We start from the raw sequence: 24,424 nt of genomic DNA, 5'->3' as shown, positions 1-24,424 counted from the left end.
GACCACTACACTAGAGCAACAGTCCTAGAAATGGCAACCATGTCTATTAACCAATTAGAAACTAGAGTGTGAGTGGTGCTGGAAGGACTTTTAAGATCCCAGAAGACAGATGTTGGCTTCATTCTGACCAGGACATTAGCCATCCCCTCCACGCAGCACCATTTTCAGATAAGGCATAGTATGACACTTCTCGTAAGTATTTATATCCTATGGCCACATAGCCCAGTGTATAACCACTGTCTTGCCAACAAAAATACAATAGAACATGGTAGGCTGAGCTGAGGCTGTTAAACAGAAGCCCTTAATGTCCCATCTGTCAAGCAGAATACCAATCCTTGATTTCTCCACCTTCAGGAGGTCTCTGGGGAGATAGTAGGCCCTTGAGACAGGTAGGGATACAAATCCAGAAGGGCATGAAGAGGTTCCACCCACCTCATTCTTTCTCAGGAATTTCCTCCATCTCTCCATATTCTTCCCTCCCCCAATTACCCACCAGAATGAGGCTAAAGACTTCAGGAGTCAGCCTCCTGACTGGATCAGGGCAGGGGTCAGATTTTCTTTTTCAGTTGATCGTTTTCTGCTTACTCTTGGCTTGGTCTAGTCAAGCTGAATCCATCACTCTCAGTGGGTGGTGGTTGGGGAGAAGTACAGCCTTAGAAGTATATCTAGGACATTTAAAACCTTGATACGAAAAGAAAGGCGTGAGAAGCTAAACCAAAGAAGGAGACACAATTGCACAAAGTTAGGGGATCTAAAGAGCCCCCTAGGTACCAGAAGGACCGACACGGTAAGAATTTTAAGAGGTGATAAAGGTAACTTGCTGTCAAAGGAGGCAGATATGGCTAAAGAAACAAGTGAAATTAATTCCTTTCTCAAGCCATCATAAAGGTGAATGGCTACCAGATGGTCAGACAAAAATACCTGTCCACAAGCTGCTGGAGAAAAAAAAAAAAAAAAATACGTGCAAGAAGAAATCAGATCCTCCACTGAGCAGGTGAGCAGGAAATTAAAATATCTGTACACTGACCACAATGTAAGACCACACACAGTCACAAAAAGGCTGTTAGGAAGACAGTGTGAGTGTGGGATAGCATCTATCCTCTGTCTGCCAGCTCACACCCAGAGAGACAGTCACAACCCTCACAGTTCTAGAGGAAAAGTCTCCAGAGAAAACCCAGCCATTCCAAGAGGGATGATGATGGAACAGCGGAGGCCTGGGCCACTGAAGGCCAGGTAGCCCACTTCACAGACCACATCACTAGACGTGGTAACGTCTTTTCCTGAGCACTTACTATGTACCCGGCACTAAGTGTCCCAGCAAGCTTCTGAAATGGCTCTCATTGATTCTGGCCTCTTGCGTAAGTCCTTCCACTTAAGTGTGGACTGGACCTGAAGGCTTGCTTCTAACAGAACACAGCAAAAGGGACAGGATGTCACTTACATCAAAAAAGGACCTCCCTGAATTGGCTGTCAGTGACTTAATCCCCATCGCTCCTTCAATCATCCTCTCTGTGCCCTTGTTGCTACATTCCCGCTAGCAGATACACACACACACACACACACACACACACACACACACACACACACACACACCCCAAAGGCTCCAGAAGTTGGAGGGAGCTCAGCCTCCTCTTGCCATTGTTCAGCTTCTTCCCAATCAATCTCCAGCCAACCACAAATTAGCATTACACAGGCATTTACAGTGCAGGGCCCCCAGGGATAGATGGAAGCTGCTAATCCTTAAGAAGGTGCACTGGTACAATAGCAGGAGGCCCAAAGCCTCACCCCCACTCATGGGGTGCTCCTTTGCAGCACTTCCAGCTCTTTTGTGAGCTGTCCAAGTCAACCACAGATGGGGCTTTGAACAAACAGGAGACAGTTGGAGCCCAGGGAGCACATTCCTGAGACCGATCCCAGCAGAAGACTACCTTGGAATGGATTCTCGCCCACAGCTTCCAGGTTGGTCCTTGTGGGTGCACTCTTCCACTTTCCATGTTTACTGGTTAATATTAATGAATGGCTCCAGCTGGGACCAACGCAGAGCATGAAATGTCCTGGGGCCAGCAGTAGTTAGACATGCCCTGCCTTCTGGGCAACTTGGATTAACAAAACCCAGGGGTTTTGTTTTCTTTTCTTTTGCTTAAGGGATTGATTTGGACTTATGAAGTATGATTGAGCTTCCTGATCCCCAAAGAAGGCAGCCCTGGCTGGGTTCCCAGGATCGTTTTTATCCCCAAGTGCTGCCTTTTTTCAGGCCCTGGGGAACCCCAGCAAATGCAGCCCTTCTTCCAGCAGTCCCAAAGGCTGCCTCTTGCAGCCGCCTCTGACGGCTCCTTGCCCTTATTCCACAGCTGGGTCTGGATAAGCGGAGCTTGCAAGAAGGAAGCCTCTTATCACAAACATTTCCTGCCTATTTGCTCCTGACCCTGCATACCACAGTCCTTCCCCCGTCTGGCTGGGCCACCAATGGTGGCCACAGCAATGTATTCACAAAGGACCTGCAGCACAGGGTCCCCAGACCTGTCTCTAGTCCAGATTCTTCTCTATCCATCCACACCTGTCTCCCTTCTCTGGGGAGCTCATAGGTTCTTATAGGCCACCCAAAACGGCTCAGTCACTGAAGAAACGAAAGGAAGTCAGGTGGAACCAGAAAGAAAGAACGAAAAAAGACAAAGGCAGATAAGGATTTTTAGCTCAAATAGAAAATGTGACTCACAGCTGGAGTTCTGCCCACCTCTTCTAGGACTGCTGTCTGTCTCCGACAAGGAGAGAAACAGAGACAGAGGCAGGCACCTGTGAGGGTCTGTGTGCCTATCTGTGCCGTCCTCATCCCTACATTGACCGTACTTGTGTGTGGCTGCGGAGTTAAGGCCATATGGACTATTGCAGGTTTATATGCCAAAGGATTAGGAGCTGAGGGCCAGTGGGTCTAGGACCAGCCCAGCCCAGCTGTGCTCAGCAGAGCACTGAATTCCTAGGTCCCTATCCCCTCCAAACACCTGGGGCACCCTAGTCCCACCCCTCCCTGTGGCCTTCTCCCTGCCTCCTGCCCCCAGCTTGCTGTGTGGTCCGAGCCCTCTGCCATGAAAGAAGGGGAGGGAGGGAGGGAGGGAGGGATGGGCTAGCATGTTTACAGTCAAGCATAACAACCTTTATTTTAAATAAATAAAAGTTTTAGGCAGTTTTTACTTCCCTTTTCTTCCAAAATATTTTCTCCCTCCTCCTCTTCCTCCTCCTCCTCCTCCTCCTCCTCATCATGCCTGAGCCTTTATCTGTGAGGCCACCCAGGGAGGGGCTGTGGGAGTGGGAACGAACAGACCCTGGTGCTTAAAGTCTTCCCAGGTCATGTGACACCCCCCTCTCAAATGCCCACGGAGCCCCTGGGGTTCTTGTGAATTCAAGGATGTCCTGGCCTGAGAAATAGAGACTAAACAGGAAGCCTGGGCCCCATCATCAGCATGAGTCCATCTGTTCTCCTGAGTCATAAGGTTGCCTACCCCTTCCCCCATTCTATGGAATTGCCATCCATCTGTCTTCCACTTTGGCCTGTCATCTCTCTGTCTCCCCCATTGGACCCTCATCCATCTGTCCTTCCCACAGGACAACCATCTCTCAAGTGTCTCCTTTGGGCTGCCATAAATCTGCATCCCCCATGAGATGTTCCATCTGTCCATCACCCTATTGGCCTGTCATTCCATCCGATACCCTTGATCATCCTTTTCGTCCATCTGTCTCCCCTCATTGGATATATTTTTGCCCATCTGTCTCCCTGAATGGGGCCAGCAATGGTGGGTCTCTAAGATATGAGAACAGTGGGCATTCTACTCTGATTTTGATTCCAGCAACAATAACAGTAGCAACCATTAATCAAGTGTCTACTATGTGCCATATTCTCTATGCGTATTATCTCCTTTAACCCTCCAACAGCCCTATGAGTATGTGTTTGTTTCCCCATTTTACCAGTAAGGAAACTGAGGCTTGAAAGAGTTAAATGCCTTACCCAAGGTCACACAGATCCTAGTGGCAAACACAGAGTCCAGAAACAGCTCTGCCCATACTGAGTGGGAATGAAGACATGGTCTCTTTAATCCTCCACCCCCAGGATGTAAGAGTTCCCCTCTCCTGGCCTCTCTGCGCATTTAATTTACACTTTGCTGCTGGATGTTTTCAGACTGATGAAGTTTCCTCCCTGCCCTGGCTTTGCACAAAAAAAAGTGAAGGGGGAAAAGAAGCCAGATGTGAGAGTGATTCGAAGGTCTTTGGGGGTGGGGGTGGGGGGTGCAGAGTGATGTTAAATAAACATCCAATGATATTCTTTCTGCAAAATGATCCATTTTTCATGGCACCCAGGAGTTCGTCCAGGGGTCTCTGGGTCACTAGGGAAAAGTGTTTCGTGTGTTTTGGCTCCATATTCTTCCATTGGCCACAAAGAGCTAATTCTTCCAATTAATGAAATCAGCGCTGCTGATGGAGATGTACTGACAAATTATTTTCAAGACAAATATATTCACACGGATGGTGGGGCTGATAGGCCTGAAGGATTTGGAGGATACAGAGTGAGGTTCCCCCCACCAGCCAGAGACACTGAGGTCATTCACGATGTACGGGATATTGGCCACCACCTCAAGGGACACCTTTTTCCACCCGGAGCCATGGAGGCTGGACTGGATTGTCTGTGTTGAGGGGCTGCCTATCAATAGGCTTCTGTATGGCCCTGGCAGGTTCCCGCACCCCTCCCCTCTTCCCCAGTGCCCCAGCCAAGTCCCCTTCAGGGCCCAGGCTGAAGGGCCTATTCAGCATTTAGGATTCCCTGATGGGAAGTGAAAAGGAGACAGACAGATGCTTCCTTGGAGCTAAGGAAAAGCTGGAGGCCTAGAGACAGGAAGGGCAGGCTGAAGCCACAAAGGAGGAGCTCAGTGAGAAGAAAGGAGGAGGCTAGAGGTCCTGTGGGATGAGAAAGAAGGAAGGAAAGGAAGGAGAGGAGGCTGGGGGAAGGGAGACAGAGGGTGGGAGGGCCAGATAGGGAGGGGAGGAGGCCGGAAGAAGGCCCCCAGGCAGAGGGAGAGATCCCCGATGGGAGACCCAGCAGTGGCCAGAAAGCAGTGTGGGATTTTTTAAAGCCACAGACTTAATTTCCTGATGTTTTTTTTCAGGCCGATATTAGCAGCATTTTTCATTCCCTGAGCAGATCTGCTGATTGTGGAAAAGCGATCCAGAGTGTGCTGGGTGACGGGGCCCAGCCTTTACCTGGATGGGCCCACAGAATGGCCCAAGACCAAGCTAATATTTCATCTCCTTCTTGAACCCACAGAGAATAGGAAAGATTTTGCTTCGGGCCGGTCCTGGAGGAGGGAGGGGAACAGTTTCTAAGCAGTTCTGGCAAATCAGTGACAATCAGAAGCCAGGGTGAAATTATCTCCATTAAACTAACTAGGGTGATTTCTCTTTTCCTGCCTGAACCCTGACTGAAATGGGGTGGTGAGTTTTGAGGGTTACAAGTTAGGGGCTAAAGGAGCCAAAGCCCAGAGGACTCTGCAGAACCATGGAACATCTTCCTAAAGCCTCATTTCCCCGCTCAGAATCCATCTGTGCAGTCGTGGGTTTGCCAAACAAGTCCACACCCCTAAGCCAGGAAAGCAAGGCCCTCAAGAGGCCAGATGTTCAGTGTGGTCCAAGCCCAGCCACCTTGGCATCCCAGGGGGGGCCAGCATCACAGGCTGCTAAAGCAGAAGCTGCATTTAACCAGACCCACAGGTTGCCCATGGGCTCGTGATGGTGTGAGAAACTCTGCTCCCTGACGACTTCCAACCCTCTCCAGCTAATATGCTGCCACTATGGAGAATGGCTTCCCCAACAAACTGGAATTGTAAAATTCTCCAAACATACCTTTGGCTTTTCCAGCTCTGAATGCTGGTTCATGTTACCTCTTTCATCTTAAAGATGCTTTCCTTTATGCCCACTTAAGGAAATCCTGCCCACATTTTAAGACCCAACTCAAATGCTACCCGTACTCCAGGGAGCCCTTCCCTGCCTTTGCCTGAGGTTAGAACTTCACTGTAGCTTGTTTGGATCACCTATGGAGTGCTTTTCACTTTCTGTCTTGCATTTTGGTTACTTGTGTACTTATCAAGGGGCAGTTCTGTATGGTAGTTTTCAGGACCTTCTAAGTTTAAATCTTTGTCCCACTGCTTCCTAACTTTGACACTCAGCAAGTGGGTGATTTCTTTGGACCTCAGTTTCCTCTGTAAAACGAGGGTAATAATTATATTCAATCATAGAGTTGTCATAAGGATTTAAAAAATATATTTAGGACTTTGCCAAACAATGTGACATATAGTATGTGCTCAACAAATGATTGTCACCTGAATGTAATGATCCAAAGAACAGTGTTCTTAATCACACAGGAAATAAGAGATACTATCCATAAAACTCATGGCTTGTCCAACATGGTATGGTCTTCCCAAGACTGAATAATTTGTGTCCCTTATCCTAGAACCATAATTTGTTCTTCAAAACAATCAGTAACTGTTTCGTTGTTTTTCTAATAATCATTGGTTAAAAGTCCTGCTTCCTTGGGGTGCCTTGGTGGCTCAGTCGGTTAAGCGTCTGACTGGCTCAGGTCACGATCTCACCATTCATGAGTCTGAGTCTCGCGGTAGGCTGTGTGCTGACAGCTCAGAGCCTGGAGCCTGCTTCAGACTCTGTGTCTCCTTCTCTCTCTCTGCCCCTCCCTCACTCTCTCTCTCTCTCTCTCTCTCTCGCTCTCAAAAATAAATAAAAACATTAAAAAAAATATTTTTAAAAAAGTCCTGCTTCCTCAGTTTGGTTCCACATTGTCCCCTTATTGAGTCCTTTCTGCCCCATCCCTGTTTCCTCTCTGAAATCTCAATATTTTCTTTATTTTTTTCAAACTTGTCAACTGGTCATAAGTATTTATTTTATTTTCAACTTCTTTGCATCAACTGTCTCATTAACATTCTTTTGACTCCCCCCAAAAAATGTTTCTTAACTCTTATTTTGTGTTTTTATCTCCAAGGGAATACTTTGGCTGGATTTTCTACCAGGAATGACACAATTCTTTCCACAGATATGCAGAGGGAGAATTTGAAAACCAACAGAGTCACATCGCCTTGATCCTACACCCAAAGAATTCCTCAGATACACAAGTCCCCAGCTCTTGAACTGGCCATATTTCCCAATGCTATCTCTACCAAAAATGTTCTTTCTCGTTAAATACTAATGGAAAGTGAAATAAATACTGTAAAGGAAGCTCACTCAAGATGGGGGGACATTCCAGAGTCCAGTTGCTTTGGATTACAATGGGCCTTGATAAATAATATCAGATTCAAGTATGTTATTTTTTTTTTATCTCAATCAATAAGCATTTTTAATTTCCTTTCAAAGTCCTATATGGTGACCTGATTTGGTTTAAGATACAATTCAGATATCATCTCTCTTCCATGGTATGTCCCATCTACAATTTTCATGTCCTGATCTATTATTATTATTATTATTATTATTATTATTATTATTACCAAAAGGCAAAATATTGATCAGTGCAACCAATCTCTTTCCATTCCAATAGAAACACATTTTCCCTCTTCTTGCCGTACTCTCCTTAACCAAAAGAAAGAAAGAACCAATTAAAGCCACTCGTCTGAGAGTTCAAGGAACTGGGGAGAAATGGGACCTCTGACAAGTTGGAATGTGATCTACATGGGAAATCTCTGAGAGGACACCTGCTCATTCACAGGTCATTGTCTCTGAGCTCCTGAAGGTGCAGCCCCATGGGAATGGCTTCTTGTTGGGAAAATGGGCAAATAAGCATAGCACCGGCAGGGACAGAGGGCTCCGTCTGTGGGAAAGAGACAATCAGTGAACTTTCAAGCCCAGGCAGTAGGGGCAAGGCTTACAATTTCAGCTGGATGTCTGGAAACTCAATATTGCCCAGAGTATCGATTACCTGGTAGAGTTAGATCCTCTCCTGCTCCAGAGGGCAGGAGTAGCCAGGCAGATCTCTGACATGAAACTCTCTGTGCACCTTTTAATTAACTCTAATAAATGTGCATCAGAGTCTTCTAGAAAGGGAGATTGTTCAGCCTGGTAGAGGGACACAGGAGTCATCAAGATAGGAATTTGAGTATGACAAATGTATCAAGAGGTTGCTATGTGTGACTCGGTCTGGGGAATTAAACAGCAGTAGGTTCACTCTTTAAATCAGCGGGGTTGGGACCATTGCTCCACACCAAATTCCTGCTTGGAGTGTCTTTTCCAAAGGGAATCATAAGAGTATCACCTGTCCTGCCTGCTCTTTAAGTACCAAATGTCTTTGGTACTCAAACAGCAAAAAATGGAAGGAACTATCAGTTATTATTAATTCTCTACAGGTTGGTAATTCCAGATACGCGACTGAGTTACAGAATTCTACTTAACATCCGGGTGTAACTTCCAATCACTCTGAACTTGCCACTAGACTCACCCTCTCCAAGGCTTTATTCAGGCATTCTCCATCAACATTTAGTATGTCCCTACCAATATGCTTGACACAGGCACTTGGGATACAAATAGCCAAGACAGAGTCACTATCCTCAAGGGGTTAACTTTCTAGTAGAGAATACAGAGTGTGAGTAATAGCAGCTACTATTTATCGAGCCCTTCTAATATGGCTTTTAAAAATATTGTTTATTTTTTGACAAGTAAAAATTGAATATATTTATTTTTTAATTTTTTTTTTGCATTTATTTATTTTTTGAGAGACATAGAGACGCACAGCACAAGTTGGGGAGGGGCAGAGAGAGAAGGAGACACAGACTCCAAAGCAGGCTCCAAGCTCCGAACTGTCAGCACAGAGCCCGACACGGGGCTTGAACTCACAAACTGTGAGATCATGACCTGAGCTGAAGTCGGAGCCCAACTGACTGAGCCACCCAGGAGCCCCCAAAATTGAATATATTTAAAGTATACTGGGGCGCCTGGGTGGCGCAGTCGGTTAAGCGTCCGACTTCAGCCAGGTCACGATCTCGCGGTCCGTGAGTTCGAGCTCAGAGCCTGGAGCCTGTTTCAGATTCTGTGTCTCCCTCTCTCTCTGCCCCTCCCCCGTTCATGCTCTGTCTCTCTCTGTCCCAAAAATAAATAAAAACGTTGAAAAAAAAATTTTAAAGTATACAATGTGGGGACACCTGAGTGGCTCAGTCGGCTAAGCATCTGACTTAGTCTGGAGGTCATAATCTCATGGTACGTGAGTTCGAGCCCCACATTGGGCTCTGCCCTGACAGTGCAGATCCTGCTTGGGATTCTCTCTCTCCCGCTCTCTCTGCCCCTCCCCTGCTTGCTTGCACGCTCCCTCCCTCTCAAAATAAACTTTCTTGGGGTGCCTGGGTGGCTTATTCGGTTAAGCATCCGACTTCGGCTCAGGTCATGATCTCACGGTTGGTGAGTTTGAGCCCCATGTCCTGCTCTATGCTGACAGCTTGGAGCCTGGAGCCTGCTTCCGATTCTGTGTCTCCCTCTCTCTCTGCCCCTCCCCCACTCATGCTCTGTCTCTCTGTCTCCCTCAAAAATAAATAAACACTAAAAAAAAATGGTTTTAATCTTTAAAAAAAAATAAACTTTAAAAAGTTAATTAAACAGTGTGATGTTTTGGCATATGTATACATTGTGAAGTGATTACCACAAACTAGTTAATATATCCATCACCTCCCATAGTTACCATAGTTACCATTTTTTGTACATAGTGAGAACACTTAGATTTACTCTTAGCAAATTTCAAGTATATAATGCATTATTATTAACTATAAGTCACCGTGCTCTACATTAGGTTTCCGGAACTTATTCATCTTGTACCTGAAAGTTGTACCCATTGATCAATATCCCCTCTTTTCCCCTACCCCCCACCTCCAGCCTCTGTTAACCAGCATTCTACTTTCTGTTACTATGCAGTTGACTTTTTCCTTTTTTAGGTTCTATGTATAAGTGAGATCATGCAATATTTGTCTATGCCTGGCTTATTTCACTTAGCATGGTGTCCACAGGCTCATCCATGTTGTTGCAAATAGCAAGATTTTCCTTTTTTTTTTTTTTTTAGCTTAAGGCTGAATACTATTCTATTGTATATACCACATTTTCTTTATCCATTCATCTGTCAGTGGGCACTTGGTTTGTTTCTACCTTATGATACGATATGCTTTTTTTTTTAATGTTTCTTTATTTATTTTTGAGGGGGGCGTGCAGAGAGAGAGAGGGAGATAGAGAATCCCAAGCAGGCTCTGTGCTATCAGCACAGAGCTTGATGCAGGGATCGAACTCGTGAGCTGTGAGATCATGACCGGAGCCTAAACCAAGAGTCGGACAACAGACTGAGCCACCCAGGTGCCCCAGGATAGGATACACTTTTGATAAACATAGGGCTAATAGCCTCCAAGATGTTCCCCGATGATCCTCACCTCTTGGTGTTCATGTACTTATGTAGTCCCCTTCAACATTGCTTAGGGCTGATACATGTAACCAATAGAATTTGTGGGGAAAATGGTGTGTGACTTCTGAAGCTAGGCCATAAATGATATTGCAGCTTCCACCTCGCTCTCTCTTGAATCAGTCTCCTTAAGGATCCCCAGCTGCCATGTAGCGAAGACACTCAGGAAGCCCTATGGTGAGGTCCACATGGGGAAGAACTGAGGCCTCCCACCAATAACCAGTGAGGAACTGAGACCTTTTGCCAACAGCTGTGTGATTCAGCCATCCAAGAAGCAGAGCCCCCAGTTTCAGACAAGCCTTCAGATTACCGTAACCTCATGAAAAAACCTCCAGCCAGAACCACTCAGCTAAACCATTCATAAATTCCTGACCCACAGAAACCTTGAGCGACAATGTTGACTGTTGGTTTAAGCCACTAAATTTGGCATCGTTTGTTATGCAGCAACAGATACCTAATCCAGTCCTTTGTGTTCACGATCTACTGATGCTAGGAGGATGCCAGTCCTACTGAGTATTTACTCTTGTCTCAACATTACAGATGAGGAAACTGGGACCTTGAGAGGTGAAAATAAGAAGCCACGTCAGAACTGAAGTATGACTCCACTGGACTTCAGAGTCTGCGTTCTTAACTGTGCACAATACATCTAGACAGAGGACAAACGGTCACAGTGGGAAAGGTAGTGAGTTCTACCTAGAAAGTCTGGAATTAGAGGTGAAGAGGTGGCAGGCAAGGCTAGTTAGAAGATGTAAGACTTACAGCGGAAATGAAGGACGAGTAGATGTTCACCAGGCGGCGTCAGAAGAGGAATTCCAGAAGGTATGGAGCCATGGAGGCTCAAACAGCCTGGGGTGTTCAGAACCTTCCTGGAGTTTCTAGATCCAGAAAAACAAAGGCCTTTGTGACTAGTTTTCCAGGGGGAAATCTTGGTTCTAGCCCAAGATCTATTCTTGCTGTCCGGGACCCCTCAAATCACAGGAACTGCTACTCTAGTCACTGCTTGTGATCAACTCAAATTCCCTTTAGACGCCACCCCCCCCCCCTCATTTCTTCCCTGGGTCAGTTCTCTTTTACAGGCTCTGCTCCCTGGCGTATCTGAAGCACATACCAGTTCTTCCTGACAATCAACTCTTGCTCCTTATGAAACTGTATTTATGCTGCTTACAGATGCATTCACAGCATATCTCCTGTCCTACTGCAAAATATCACACAAACCTGACTTCCTTCATTAGCAGGGACGCTAGAACGGCAAATCGGGCTAATTTGGGGGCCCAAGTACATTGGATTTCAGAAAGGCACGCATCTTTTCTCATGGCAGTCTTCTGGATGCATTGGTGGATTACAAATTAGAGAAGCACAATATGGGATATTAGTAGCTGGTTTAATAGCCACGCCCAAAGGTTACTGACTACGGGTTGATGTCCAGTTCTAGAGGACAATCTATCCTGGCGTGACCAAGGGTTCTGCCCTCAGCCCTCTCTCAGGCAACATCTTTCAATATCTTCAGTGAAGATGTAGAAATCAGGCTCGTGCAATTTTTTTAACGGCTGAAATGGGGACAATTAGTAAATAGTTAAGATGGCAACAAGGAAAAGCTGTACCCCTCTCCAAAGGCTAGCAGAGGTCAAATCTGCCAAGATGAATTTTACCCAAAATGAGAGCTCCTCTACTTAAATTCCAAAAGTCACTCCATAAATATACAATGGCGATTTCTGAGTCGGTGGTAACTGCAAACGGGAAAACCACTGAAGGGTTTTAGCCAAATGGTGAGTTAAATAGGAGTAAAGACAGCCTGCACTAATCTGGCTTTAAGTTGGGGGGGGAAGGGAGAGGCAGCTTGACTGGGAAGGTTTACTGCTGAGATTCTGCAGCCCCCCGCCACCCCAGCGCTGTATTTAGTAACTCACACTCTACTCCATTAAATGTGTTTGGGTTCCCAGCCTCCACCCACTGTGCTCCCCCTGGACTGAGTGGGGGAGCCCGTAGAAGGTAGTAAGAATGCTGAGAGCTTGGAGTCTGGGAAGAGCTTGGAAAGCTCTCCGGAGCCTCTCCCTGCACGGCCCTATCCCTGCTGATAAGGATGAGAGCTGAGCTGGCTGACAAGTGATTGGAAACAGGAGCTCCCAAACCCCTTAACCCTTCCCTAGCCTGCCCCAGTGTCTGGAGTCTCTAAATGCTGGGGCCCATCTCCCTGTGGCTTCCTGCTCTCAGTATTAGGGCTCTGACTTCCCCTCCCACACCCCCAAACCTTTCCATCTTCCTTTCCCTTTGTCCTGACTGCTCACTGAAAGAGACTGGAAAGAGACCACCACCACCAAACGCTAAGACGTGGCCCCTCCACCTTCCGGCCGCCCTGACAAGTTAGCTAGGGAGTCTCCCTCTGGTCCAGACCCAGCCCACCCCCGCCCGACCCAGCACTCTTAGCCACCACATATCTGCCAGCCTAGGGTTGCTGTTTAGGAGCAGGAGTCTACCAGGTGGTTGTTCAGGGGTTCTAGGAGCAGAAATCCCAGGCCCAGGTCCAGCAGTCTGATCCCAGACCCATTCTCTGCCACCCTGGCTGGCTGTGGAGCCCTATTGGGATGCTTGCGGGTCACCCCAGAACCAGACCTGACTTTGCTGAGTCATCCCAAGGGCCCTCCACCCACCTAGGTACTGCGAGGTGCATGCACAGGCCTCACACTGGGACAGATGACACGTGATGAGAGATCTGTCCCTGGCAGTGGCCAGCAGGGCTGAAGCTGAGAGGGAAGGCATCCAATTTACCCTGGGGAGGGGCATTAAGGAGAAGCCAGGTTTACCGGCCATAGTAATTAAGTGTAAAAGAGCTTCCTTCTGTAGAATGGAATTCAGATAAACTGCCATTATCATGCAAAGCAGCTTTGCACCTAAAAGTCCTTACCCAAACAGGCAGTTTAATTAAATCCCTAATCTCCCCTGGCCTCTTCTGACCCTTTCCCTACCCACATCCCCCCCACCCTCCCAATAACTTGGCATTTTCAAGATTCCATTTAAAACACTTAACCTGTAAGCAAGCAAAACATACCTAAAAATAGTGGGTCCGAGTGTGGGGTCCTCTTTGAGGCTCTTTGTGTCTTAAGGTGTTAGTTCCCTGAGGCTCAGATGGTCCTGATTGGGGTACTGGGTGCCCATGGCCAGGGTGAGCATGACGGTGATGATACTGGCAAGGACGGTGGTCACAGTGAAGTGACGGGAGTGGGCACGGCCTTGAATAGGAGGGTGTGCATCACACGGTCCTACGAGCCCCTGCTCACCCCCAGGAGGCTGGTTGCCCATTTAGGATCCAGTCTCTGCCATGAAAATCTCACCACCCATAGCAGGTGTGCGTAACAGACCTATAGACTTGAATATAAGGACCCTGGTGTTAAGCCAGAAGAGGCAGGAATGGACACATCGGCTTGACCATGGGTGTCCCCATTTGTGATGCTACAGTGGCCTCTGCTGTGAACCACGGGGGAGGGAGGGGGGGATGCCAAGCCTGTCCATGAGAACCAAATCCTCTGGGGAAAGCCTGAAGCCATAGTTTAGAGTTCAGGCTCTAGGTGGAAGGAGAGATCAGGATAAAGGAAGAATGAAATGGGGTGGGTGGGGGGTAAAGGGTAGGAGAAAGGGTTGGCCCAAGAGCATTGATAGACGACAACCCAATAGTACCTTCTAACATCTGCAGAATGCTTTAGAAGTTTGTGCCTTCCTGTGGGGAGAAAAAGAAAGGAAGTCACGGATCAAACCCAGGCACAGGTGGCATGTTACCTCTTCGATTTCAACCTAGAAGGTAAACCTTACTCTCCCCCACGCCCCTTACCCCCACCCCCAGAGGAGAAAACAAATACCCGGTGGTAAAATGACTGGTTTAATGTCACACAGCTCATGACTGGCAGCACCAGGATTCAAACGCCGGCCTGCCATACTGAAGAGTTGACCCTCTTCTGCCAAACCACATGTCAGCTGCAGGGATTATAATGTTGGAGAGGGGATTAACCACCCAAGAACACTGGGGTCTCCCCTCCCTCCTGCGGCAACAACGTTTCCTTCCTGAAACAATCCATTTCCCCTGAGCAAGAGCCTGAAGGCCTCAGCAGAGATGAGGGAATCAACTCTCAGCCCTGAGGATGTAGCACCAGGGAGCCGGGTTTGCCGGGGGCTTCTTGGGACTCAAACTTGGGGAAGAGGAGCCCCCAGAGGAGAGTTTTCTTCACAGGAAAGAAGCGTCAGAGGCTGTGGTGGGGGAAGGGGCATCTGTAAGTCATATAACAAACACCAGACCTCTCCATTTATACCTCATTCCTTTGGTGGGGGTGAGCAGAGGAGTCGTCTCTATTTGGGAAACAGTGAAACTCAAATCACCCTGAACCCTGCACTTTTTCTGTTAATTGCATAGACTTCATTGTGCCTGGAGAACGCATGGACCTTCTTTCGAGGAAGTTATATTTCTGGAAATAAGACTCTCCGGATTCATGAAACATCCTGTTTCTCGGGGGATTTTCCTACTTCTTCGTATCGTGGGTTTCCTTCGCAAAGAGCGGGAGCCCTTTGAGGGCGGTTCCAATAAATCTTATGAATAAATGAGTGAAGCTGGGGGAGGGGCCCAGCACAATAGCCAGCCTCCAGGGAGGGCCCAAGCCCAGGCGGGTTCTGCCCAGCCTTCTGGTACTGGCCACCTTGCCTCAAAGCCAGGTGTCTCTAAAGGTCACCCACTTGAAGGAACAGGTGCTGCTGTTTTGACATCTGCAAGACAGCTCAGGACACAGGAAGCGTCCTTGGCTCCAGGGCTGATGTGGGTGGGTTAAGAAAGTGGGATTTGGACAAGATCTGTTACAGCGTCCTTTGTCTCTCTTGTAGCAAACACAACAGAGAAGAATTTTAAAAGGCTGTCTTGGTCTGCAGAACCCCTCTGGAAGCAGATGGCTTGTCAACAGGTTCCAGGGCAGGCCCCGGAGGCCTGGGAGCCTTATTGGAATGCAATTACCCTAAGTGCTGGCTGTTAGGGTGAGAAGGCAGGAATGCAATTATGGAAGGAGCGTGTAGGGGGCTTTCATTGATTAACCTGTCCTGCCTGCCTCCATTCCCCACCGGGGTGATTTCAGGGCCCTGAGGGTTGCCCTATGCCCTGGGGGTTTTGAGGAAAAAAAAGTCACTGCAGGAAGCCAATGCCAAAAGCAGGGTTCCTGAGCTTCAGGAGGGCCCGTGGACGCCTGAAATTGCCTGGGAAATATACTTGTGCAAAATGCAAAATGACTGTTTTCGAGGACGACTTTCTCCACTCCTCACGCGCTTAGAGGGCTCTGCAGCCCTTAAAGGGTTAAGAACCAGGGGGCCAGGGGAGTGAAAGATCAGCAGGATTGTTGGAAGGGGCCTCCAGGAAACAACTCTTCAGTTTTCAATTCCCAGTGGCCGTGATCCATCTGGGTGCAATTCTGGCTCCCCGCTTACCAGCAAGTTCTTGAGCCTTTCTCTAGGCCTCAGTTTCCTCTGTAAAATGAGAGTAAACATACTTACATCCTGAGGTTGATGAGAGAATTAAATGACATAATACAAAGCTTTTCGCCTGAGATCTAACCCTTAGTAAGCTTTCAATAAATGGGAGTCAGTTTTATTATGACTATCTATTAAAGTTCAGAAAATAAAGTGGGGCATACACCTGTACCCTTTTGAGTGGTCTTTTGACCCCAAACGCACAGTCCAGATTCCATGGGAATCCCTGGGCAAGTCCCTTCTCCAAAATTGAGTGGGCCTGTAAGACCCAGGGTCTCCACGCACCGCTTCCTTGAATAGGGCCCTTCTGCCCTCAGGGCAGCAGGAACTTGCCACACGGGGAGACAAAACCTTCTGGAAGTGGGGGCACATCCAGTGTCCTTGAAGCCAGTGCAGGGGAGGAGATTTCTGGGCCTGAGCTGAAGTTATTGGCCTGCCTCATTGAGAGAAATTTCTGGAAACCTCAGTCACTGAACTCTTTCTGCCTGTTGAGCTGATACAGTCACAGGCTCAGTTGAAATGGACTTCTCTAGCCTCACAGACCCTAGAATGAGACTAATCCAAGGCCCGGCATCTGCAGAATGCTAGTCTGGTGTGGGACTAGGAAAGGAAAAAAACAAATCTGTCCTCTTCCCCCCGTATTAAGCCTTTTCATTTGCTGTATTTCTGGTGCTTTGACGTGGCCTTGCTGGCACTGGAAAGACCTCCCCTGCCAGGGTTAACCGTTCCCAGAGACAGTAAAAAACGCACCTTCCAGCACACTGCTCATACACAAACCAACCAATCCCGAGCCCACAGCCCCAACTACCTCCTTTCTTGAGCTCTCACACTCCAAACCAATATCCCCCCGCCCTAATCTCCCAGGGCCAGGGACTGGGTAGGGCCCCTATGCCCAAGAACCTGCTGACATTATTCAAAGGAGCCATTCCTAAGTCTGCATACCCTGCCTGCCTGTTCCCTCCTGTGGAAACCACAACGATGGCTCTTGACCACATTTCCCCTTACTCCCTCTGCCTCCTGACCAACCTCGTGGTCTGCCTCGTGCTTCCCTGCGTGGCCCCTGCCATGGCAGGTCCCCTTCCCTTCGGATCCGCGTGTATAACAAACTGTCTTTTCAATGGCAATCATCTGCTGATCTGTCGGCCTCACCATACCTGAAATAATAAAACCTACATTTCAAAATAACTTCTTCCCCCTCCACCTTCCCCTTGTCTGAGATCCTCAGAGCTCTCCTCGCTCAGAACCTACAGGCTGCCCACCCCTGCAGCCACAGGCCTCTACTCCTTCGCCAAAGCTACTTCCGCCTCTGGGGTCAAAAGCAGTGGGGTCCCGACTCCAGTGGGGAATCCTAGGGTTGAGGGCCACGGGAGGATCTGTACTCTGTGGTTCCCAGGAGACAACACAGCAAAAGAGCAGAGTGGTGGAGCTGGCCATACACTCGGGTCTGTTCATCAATCATTCATTTACTCATTCATCATCCACCCCCCCTCCCCCATCCATCATTCATCTGCTTATTTATTCATTCGGTTTGTTTGTACTTCTTCCTTGCTTTGGTTCCCGCAGATGTGGGTCCTCTCCTGCTTTGATCTGTCCCCTGTTCCTGTGGCAGCTGCACAGTAGAGGCCTTCTGATGTCACTTTGTCAGTTACCTGGCTGAGAGGGTGTCTCCGTCTCCGAGGAGCCTGAGACAACCAAAGGGACAAGGTAGGGCTGCCTCCTGCCTAAAAGTCCCCTTTCTTGTGGGCTTTTTGACCCAAGGATCAGTGGGAGGGCTGGGGAGAGGCTGTAGAGGGGTCTCCTGGGGCCGGGGAGGTATGATGCCCCTGAACATGCCTCACAGCTGCTTGAAAACCACTTCTTCGGGGAGGCAGGAGTTTCCACAGACTCTAAACCTCCAGGGCTGGCAGTGAAGCCTGGGCTCGGCACTTCGGGGGCGTCTGGAGAACCTGAGGCTAGAGTTTTAGAGGCCTAAGCTGTTAGCTTCCTGACAGGTCTCCCAGGTTCTATCCACCTCACCCACCTCAGGCCAGAAAATCTTTTGTCAGCCAGCAGTCAGAGATCGTTTTATGTAAGTCAGACCATATACCACTTCTGCTCAAATCCCTGCCGTGATTACCCATTCATTCAGAGAAGAAGCCAAGGGCCTGGAGGATCTTGTCCCCCTCACTGCCCTGAGTCTTTCTCTTTTCAGGCCCTGTTGGCCTTGCCCTTCCTCAACTCACCATCCACACTCCTACCTGTATCCCAAGGGTGTATCCATGGATGCCTAATACCTAGCAGGAGCTCAGTAAAACATTCCTTGAATGAATGAATGAATGAATGGGCTCTGGGAAGTTCTGAGGATGAAGCTTGAGAAGCTACAGGCTGTAGAATTTGGGGCTTCCTGGGGTAGAACTGAGGGGGTGCACGGCGGCCTCTAGAAGCTGTGCTGGGAGCCAGGAGCCAGGAGCCAGGAGCCAGGCAAAGTCACCAGCTGCCAGGCTTCTTGGGGAGGGAAGGTAGGCAGCAGTGTTGGTGGGGATCGCGCTAACTCCAGATGCCAGCTCCGTGCCGCTCTGGGGCTGGCCAGCGCTCTGGATGTCATTAGCTGATTTGTTCTGCTCTGCAGAATGTACTTTTCATATTTAGGCAGAAAAAACAGCTTTCGGTCCTCGTGCCCTTTCTTCTGTGAGCTGTAGCACATGGCCTGCTCATTATGAATTAATCCTCTAAAGAGCATGTTCATTATTCTAATTTAATTGTGCTTCGTTTCAGAAAATAACTAAACCCAGCGCGGAATAAACTCCAACGCTGATCAGTTTTCAAGAAGTTAACCTACGACAAAATACTGCTAGAGGGGCAGCAGCAATTTGGAATCATTAAAGGGAACCCATGTAAATAATAAAAACAAAACTAAAATGCAGAATTAAATTAAGGAATAGGAAATTAAATTTGTGAATCTGATCTGAAATTGAGGCCCTCTATGCACAGGCTTACCCTGCCTTGGCTCTTTGCTCAGGAGTGCTGGGGCGGGAAGGTTCTGCAGAGGTTCCCATTCCCGGGAAGTAGCTGGCAGGAGGAAGCTTCCAGGCCTCCCCTCCCAGGCAGCCGGCAACAACGTATGGCCCTGGGAAGGGGGATGTGGGCTGGAGGGAAAGAAAGGGGCTTCCCTCCCACAGGGTCTCCTCTGAGGAACATGAAAGCTGCATGGTCGTTGTTGTCACTGCTACCTCCGGAGGACTCTTGCCGAGCCCTGGTGACTGACAGGCAAAGGAGAGGGGATCGCTGCAGCCAAGGGTCTGAGCTGCCGTCTTCCTGGAGGATGCACAGGAAGCGAGGCAGATGGGCACAGGGCAGCTGTAGAGCTGCTGGGCGCAGTCAGCCCCAGGCAGAACAGACCCTCCTGCCCTGCTCACCCCTTGTCCCTGACACCGTCCCGACGGTGACCCAGCTCAGGACACAGACTGACCGGCTTGCTCAGGACCTCTCTACCAACACCATGGCAGCCCCATTCCAGATGCAGAAGACCCGGATTCCAGCATCAAGGTGGGCAGGCCTCCATCAGGCAACAAGAGGAAGGCTGGCTGGCTTTGAGGTGCCTGAGAGTTAGGGGCACTGGGGTCAAGGTTAGACCATGGCTCAGACCTCATTCTGTAATTTTGCAGGATGTATAAACCCTGTGCCTGGGGCACCTTCTCTCTGATATACGCCCACCCTCCCCGGGCTCTCCACTTGCCTTTCCTCCCCCATCAAGGGAAAAGAGCTCTGCCTGCACCATTCTTTCTCTTACCCAGTACTGAGGCTTGGGCTGACTCTCTCGCCTTCCCAGCCTCATCCCCACACATGTGATAACAGTAATAATACCTGCCTCGGGGCGCCTGGGTGGCTCAGTCGGTTGAACGTCCGACTTCGGCTCGGGTCATGATCTCGCAGTTCATGGGTTCAAGCCTCGCATCGGGTTCTGTGCTGACAGCTCAGAGCCTGGAGCCTGCTCCGGATTCTGTGTCCCCCTCTCCCTCTGCCCCATCCCTGCTCAGGCTCTGCCTGTTTCTCTCTCTCTCTCTCTCTCTCTCTCTCTCTCTCTCAAATGTTAAAAAGAAAATAATAATACCTGCCTCTGTTACGAGGAGTAAATGAAATAAAGCACCTGGCAAGGGGCAGCCGGTCGGGCACCGCTGTGATTTCACTTTTCTGCTTCATCAGCTCGTGCTCTCGCACATTCTCTACGTACAGATACACACCCCTACACATACAGGCTCCATTCTCAATGAAGGCCTTAGGCTGTGTTTCCGGAGCACCACAATTAGTTGCAAAAGAAAAATCCAGTCGATTGACAGCTTGCCTCGATTCATAAAGGCAAACACTGAAATGCATGTCCATATCCCAATATCTGAGTAAAGCTTTCCATTTTTATCTTCGCTTTGGGTTCTACCTGGACAAATGAACTACCTTATACCCTTGTTAGAAGCAAAGAGGGAGCGTGAGCAAGCAAAAGCAAAACAAACAGAACAAAGAAACAAAAAAAGTTACCTTTTTCTCTTTCAATTTCTCTTTTAATCCTGAAGTCCCAATTAAGGAAATGATGCAAATAATTTAGGCCACAGTGTTGTTGATGGGTCCGTTAATTAGTGATTGCGCCTAAAAATATCAACCATGGAGATAACAAAGACAAAGAGTGCTAAGAGAGTTCTCTGGAACTGCCTGGCCACTTCCCCTGATCTCACCTGACTGACTGCCCCAGGGAGTTTGTACTGTGACATACAGCCAATCTCAGCTCTCCCAGAGTAAATCCTGAAGCCCCTATTAAAGAAAAGTTATTCATGACACTAGTTAAAGACAGTAAAGTCCAGTTCATTCAGAGAGGGCTGCTACAATGGGGTTTTGTAGTCGGGGAGAGAGATGGTGTTCAACTCTGAATACAGCAAGGAAACACAGCCAAGGAGCAGGGTAGGGGGTCAGTGGATGGAAAATGACAAAGAGGAAGCCTCAGGGGTCAGGGGAATTCTGGCTAAACCAACCTGACAGGATTCTTGCTGAGGGCAGGCCTGGGTGATCAGACATCACCCTGGGGGCTGGTGGAGGCTGAGGCACCAGGTCAGATTATCCCGAGTGATCAGATATCAAGAGTGGGGGATTCTGAAGGAACTGACTTAGCAGGATTCTTGCTAAACTTGGAGAGGCGAACACAGAAGCCCCAAAAGTCAAGGCCTGGTCAAGAAGAGTTCCAAAGGAGGCTGAGTAGCATTTGGTCAAGGAGAGAATCTTTTGCCACCCTAGAGCAGTTACATGGCCCCAGTTCAAGACTGGCTGAAGATCCACTGTTAGTGTCAATGACAAGGTAAGGACGAGGGGCAGGAAGTTCACAGCGGTGGCCTCCACCTAGATCCAGGGGTAAATGTTTTAAAATGACTCCTTGATGGGGCGCCTGGGTGGCTCAGTCGGTTAAGCGGCCGACTTTGGCTCAGGTCATGATCTCACGGTCCGTGGGTTCGAGCCCCGCGTCGGGCTCTGTGTTGACAGCTCAGAGCCTGGAGCCTGTTTCAGATTCTGTGTCTCCCTCTCTCTGCCCCTCCCCCGTTCATGCTCTGTCTCTCTCTCTGTCTCAAAAATAAGTAAACATTAAAAAAAAAATTAAAAATAAAAAAATAAAATAAAATGACTCCTTTTATTTTTATTAAAAATAAAAAAATAAAATAAAATGATCTTTTAGAGTTAGTTTAAGAAAAAGCCACCCAAATCTCTTAGGCACACAAAATGCATCATATGAGAAAGCTTTCAAAGGGGCCTCGTCCCACAGCACCCCACTGACGGGGTTAATTTCTAGAAGGCTGGAGTTAGCTTGGTCAGTTTTAAATGGTTTCCGTGTTTTTGATCCTGGATGAAAATCTCTGTATCCAGAGAATGGACTTGTCTGCACAGGAGGGCATCTGTGTGGGGACAGCATCACCATTTGACCACAAGAGCTCAAATCGTGTGTATTTAGCAGAAGAGCTTCCAAAGTGGTTACACCTTACAGTGCAAGAATGCTTTCTCTCAACCAACCAACTCTTCCATATAGAGTCTATATTGTTCAGGTGTGCAGGACCCACACACACATAAAATCACCCGTTGATCCCTTTCCCCACTGAAAAAAAATTAATACCACTGCAATAATAGTATTATTATTAGCAATAATAGTCAACAGTCATTGAGAAATTACTCATTGTCAAACATTTGTTCTAAGGGCTTTTGTAAGAATTAGCTCATTTATTACTCACAACAACCATGTGAGATAGGTATCATTATCTCCATTCTACAGGTGAGGAAACTGAGGTGCAGAGAAAGGGAGCAGTTTGCTTGCAATAACAACAAAGCATAGCAGCGCTGGGGTTTGAATCCAGACGGTGTGTCAGACCTGAGAGCCTCTTAACCATGATATGGCACTTCCTGTTGGTCATCAGCTCCCCTGTCTTTGCAAATCTATCCAGTGACCCTAAATCTAGGGAATGAGAGTTCACCAGGCCTTCGGTGACTGACATCTGGAAATCAGGCCCATGTTTTCAAAATGCCTTCACACCTCTTTCTCCCCAGGTCCTTAGGGCTGGGTCTTCATGACCATCCTTGCCTTTTGGCAACTGTTGTGGCCTGGGTTCTGTGGGATACGTGCTTTAGAGACAAGACCACTTTATAGACAAGACCAGGATTTATTTCGTTTCGTGAGTCGGCTTCCCCAGGCCTGTGAGGGCATCACAGGCATGGCATCTGAGAGAACGTTCCTGGAGGAAACAGCCTTGTCAGTGTGCAGGTACCGGTTTAAATTCCAGACCCTGGTTTTTAAGACACACATCTGCAGTGGGCATATGCATGGTGATAGATGAAAACAGAAATGGTTTTTCCGTTGTATCTGTATTATTAGATTTGACCCACCATCGGAACAGCAAAGAAAGAGTGGAAAATTAAAGGTGATTTGATATTAGCCTCCTATTCATATTAGAAAAAGTAACTGCTCTTGCGGTTTCCCTCACAGAGGTGTCTTTATTCATTTGACATGCCTTTAATAACTAATTCTAGCTGTCTGTTTGCCAAGAAAGATTTCCTACGGGCAGACTTGAAAGTGACTCGGAACTCTTTGCATGCCCGGCTTCAAATGATCCCAGAACAGCAAACATTCAGCTTCCCTCCAGACTTCTGAAGTGTGGGAATAACATGAAAGAATGGACAAGAATCATTCTTCAGCCTGCGTGTGCGAGGAGCGCAGCTGTCTGGCAGAGGTTGCGGCTAGGTCTACGTGGACCAGGCATAGAGAGATTTGGAAATAATCTCATGAATCCGACCCACGGAGTCAGCCAAACCAAACGATTTATTTCAAGAAAATAAATCGACTTTAGGGCCAGCAGGATCCGGGTCAGTCGGAGACAGACTGGGGTTTCCTCCATCTGCGTAGACCTGGAGTGGGCAGAGAAAGACAAGGAAAACCACCACGACAGCGCTCAGAGGGTCACAAGCAAAAAGCCCACACTGTGCATGTGTATAAGTGGAGTGGTTATTTATTCATCTACATAAGTCAGGCTGACAATGATCCTACCTAGGAGGTGATGACTCCCATTTCACAGTTGTAAAAACTGAGCCCCTGAGATGTTAAATGACTTGCCCAGGACACACAGTTTGGGGGGCAGAGTGTTGGCTAGTCGTTTACCAAGCACTTCCCTTTTCCTCCTGGGCACACAGCTAGATGCTGTTTCCAGGCTCCCTTGCAATTAATTAGATGCAACCATATGACTTAGTTCTGACCAATAGAAAGCAGGTAGAAGTGACATAAGTCCTTTCCAGTTCTGGCCCACAAAACCTTGCGTAGAGGCAGTTGTGCCTACACACAATTGTCTCTTTTCGATTCAGGGGCTGAATGGGGAGGATGCTGAGCATCTAGAGGAGGATAGAATCTGAATATGGAAGAACGTAGAATCCTCCATTAACTGCTTTGAGCAGAGCCCCTTCCTCACACTGTTCCCACAGTGGATGTCGATATGAGCTAGAAATAATCTATTGGGTTAAACCCTGAAATTTGGCAATGGTTGGTTCCACCAGAAAGCTGAAACTGACTAATACAATTCATAAGCTGCTCTAAACCCAAAGACTCCAAAGATGGTGCTCTCACCCCCTTTCTTATCTGAAACTGCACTGAGTCTGATCAACCCTCTAGCTTTTTTTTTGAGTCTTATGCTTTGTCCTGCCCTACCAAGCCTAAGGTGGTGATTTCTTAGCTTTCTGCTTTCCTATCTATGCAGACATGTTCCTGGTTTTCAAGAATCTGATCAAAGCTACTCCTTCTATCTCTTGGTTAATCCTTCCCCATGTGGGGCTCTGGGCCTCTGATTGCCTTTGATTTCTCCTCTCCCATATGGACACATCTAATCAGTTACTAGTGTCTTTTCCACGCTCCCCCTTCCCTCCCTTTCCTCAGCCAGCACTCTGTTCTGGCCCTCATCATGTTTCACCTGGTGT

The 24,424-nt window shown here is 48.1% G+C and overlaps 1 long non-coding RNA gene across 1 annotated transcript in view; it reads right to left on the bottom strand.

Annotated features, from left to right (window-relative positions):
- The window catches only part of LOC123581189, a 94,785-nt gene extending 76,268 nt beyond the window's left edge, over nt 1-18,517 (bottom strand). The window contains exons 1-3 of the long non-coding RNA XR_006703652.1: nt 18,202-18,517; nt 14,144-14,183; nt 11,231-11,346 (exon numbers count right to left, since the gene is read on the bottom strand). This is a non-coding gene — a long non-coding RNA (uncharacterized LOC123581189). The remainder of the gene's footprint in view (nt 1-11,230; nt 11,347-14,143; nt 14,184-18,201) is intronic.
- Between the last annotated feature and the right edge of the window lie 5,907 nt (nt 18,518-24,424).

The sequence above is a fragment of the Leopardus geoffroyi genome, chromosome A3, assembly GCF_018350155.1.
Source record: "Leopardus geoffroyi isolate Oge1 chromosome A3, O.geoffroyi_Oge1_pat1.0, whole genome shotgun sequence".
Taxonomy (NCBI): Eukaryota; Metazoa; Chordata; class Mammalia; order Carnivora; family Felidae; genus Leopardus; species Leopardus geoffroyi.
Note: the sequence above shows the minus strand (reverse complement) of the source record. Positions and strands in the feature narration are given on the sequence as shown.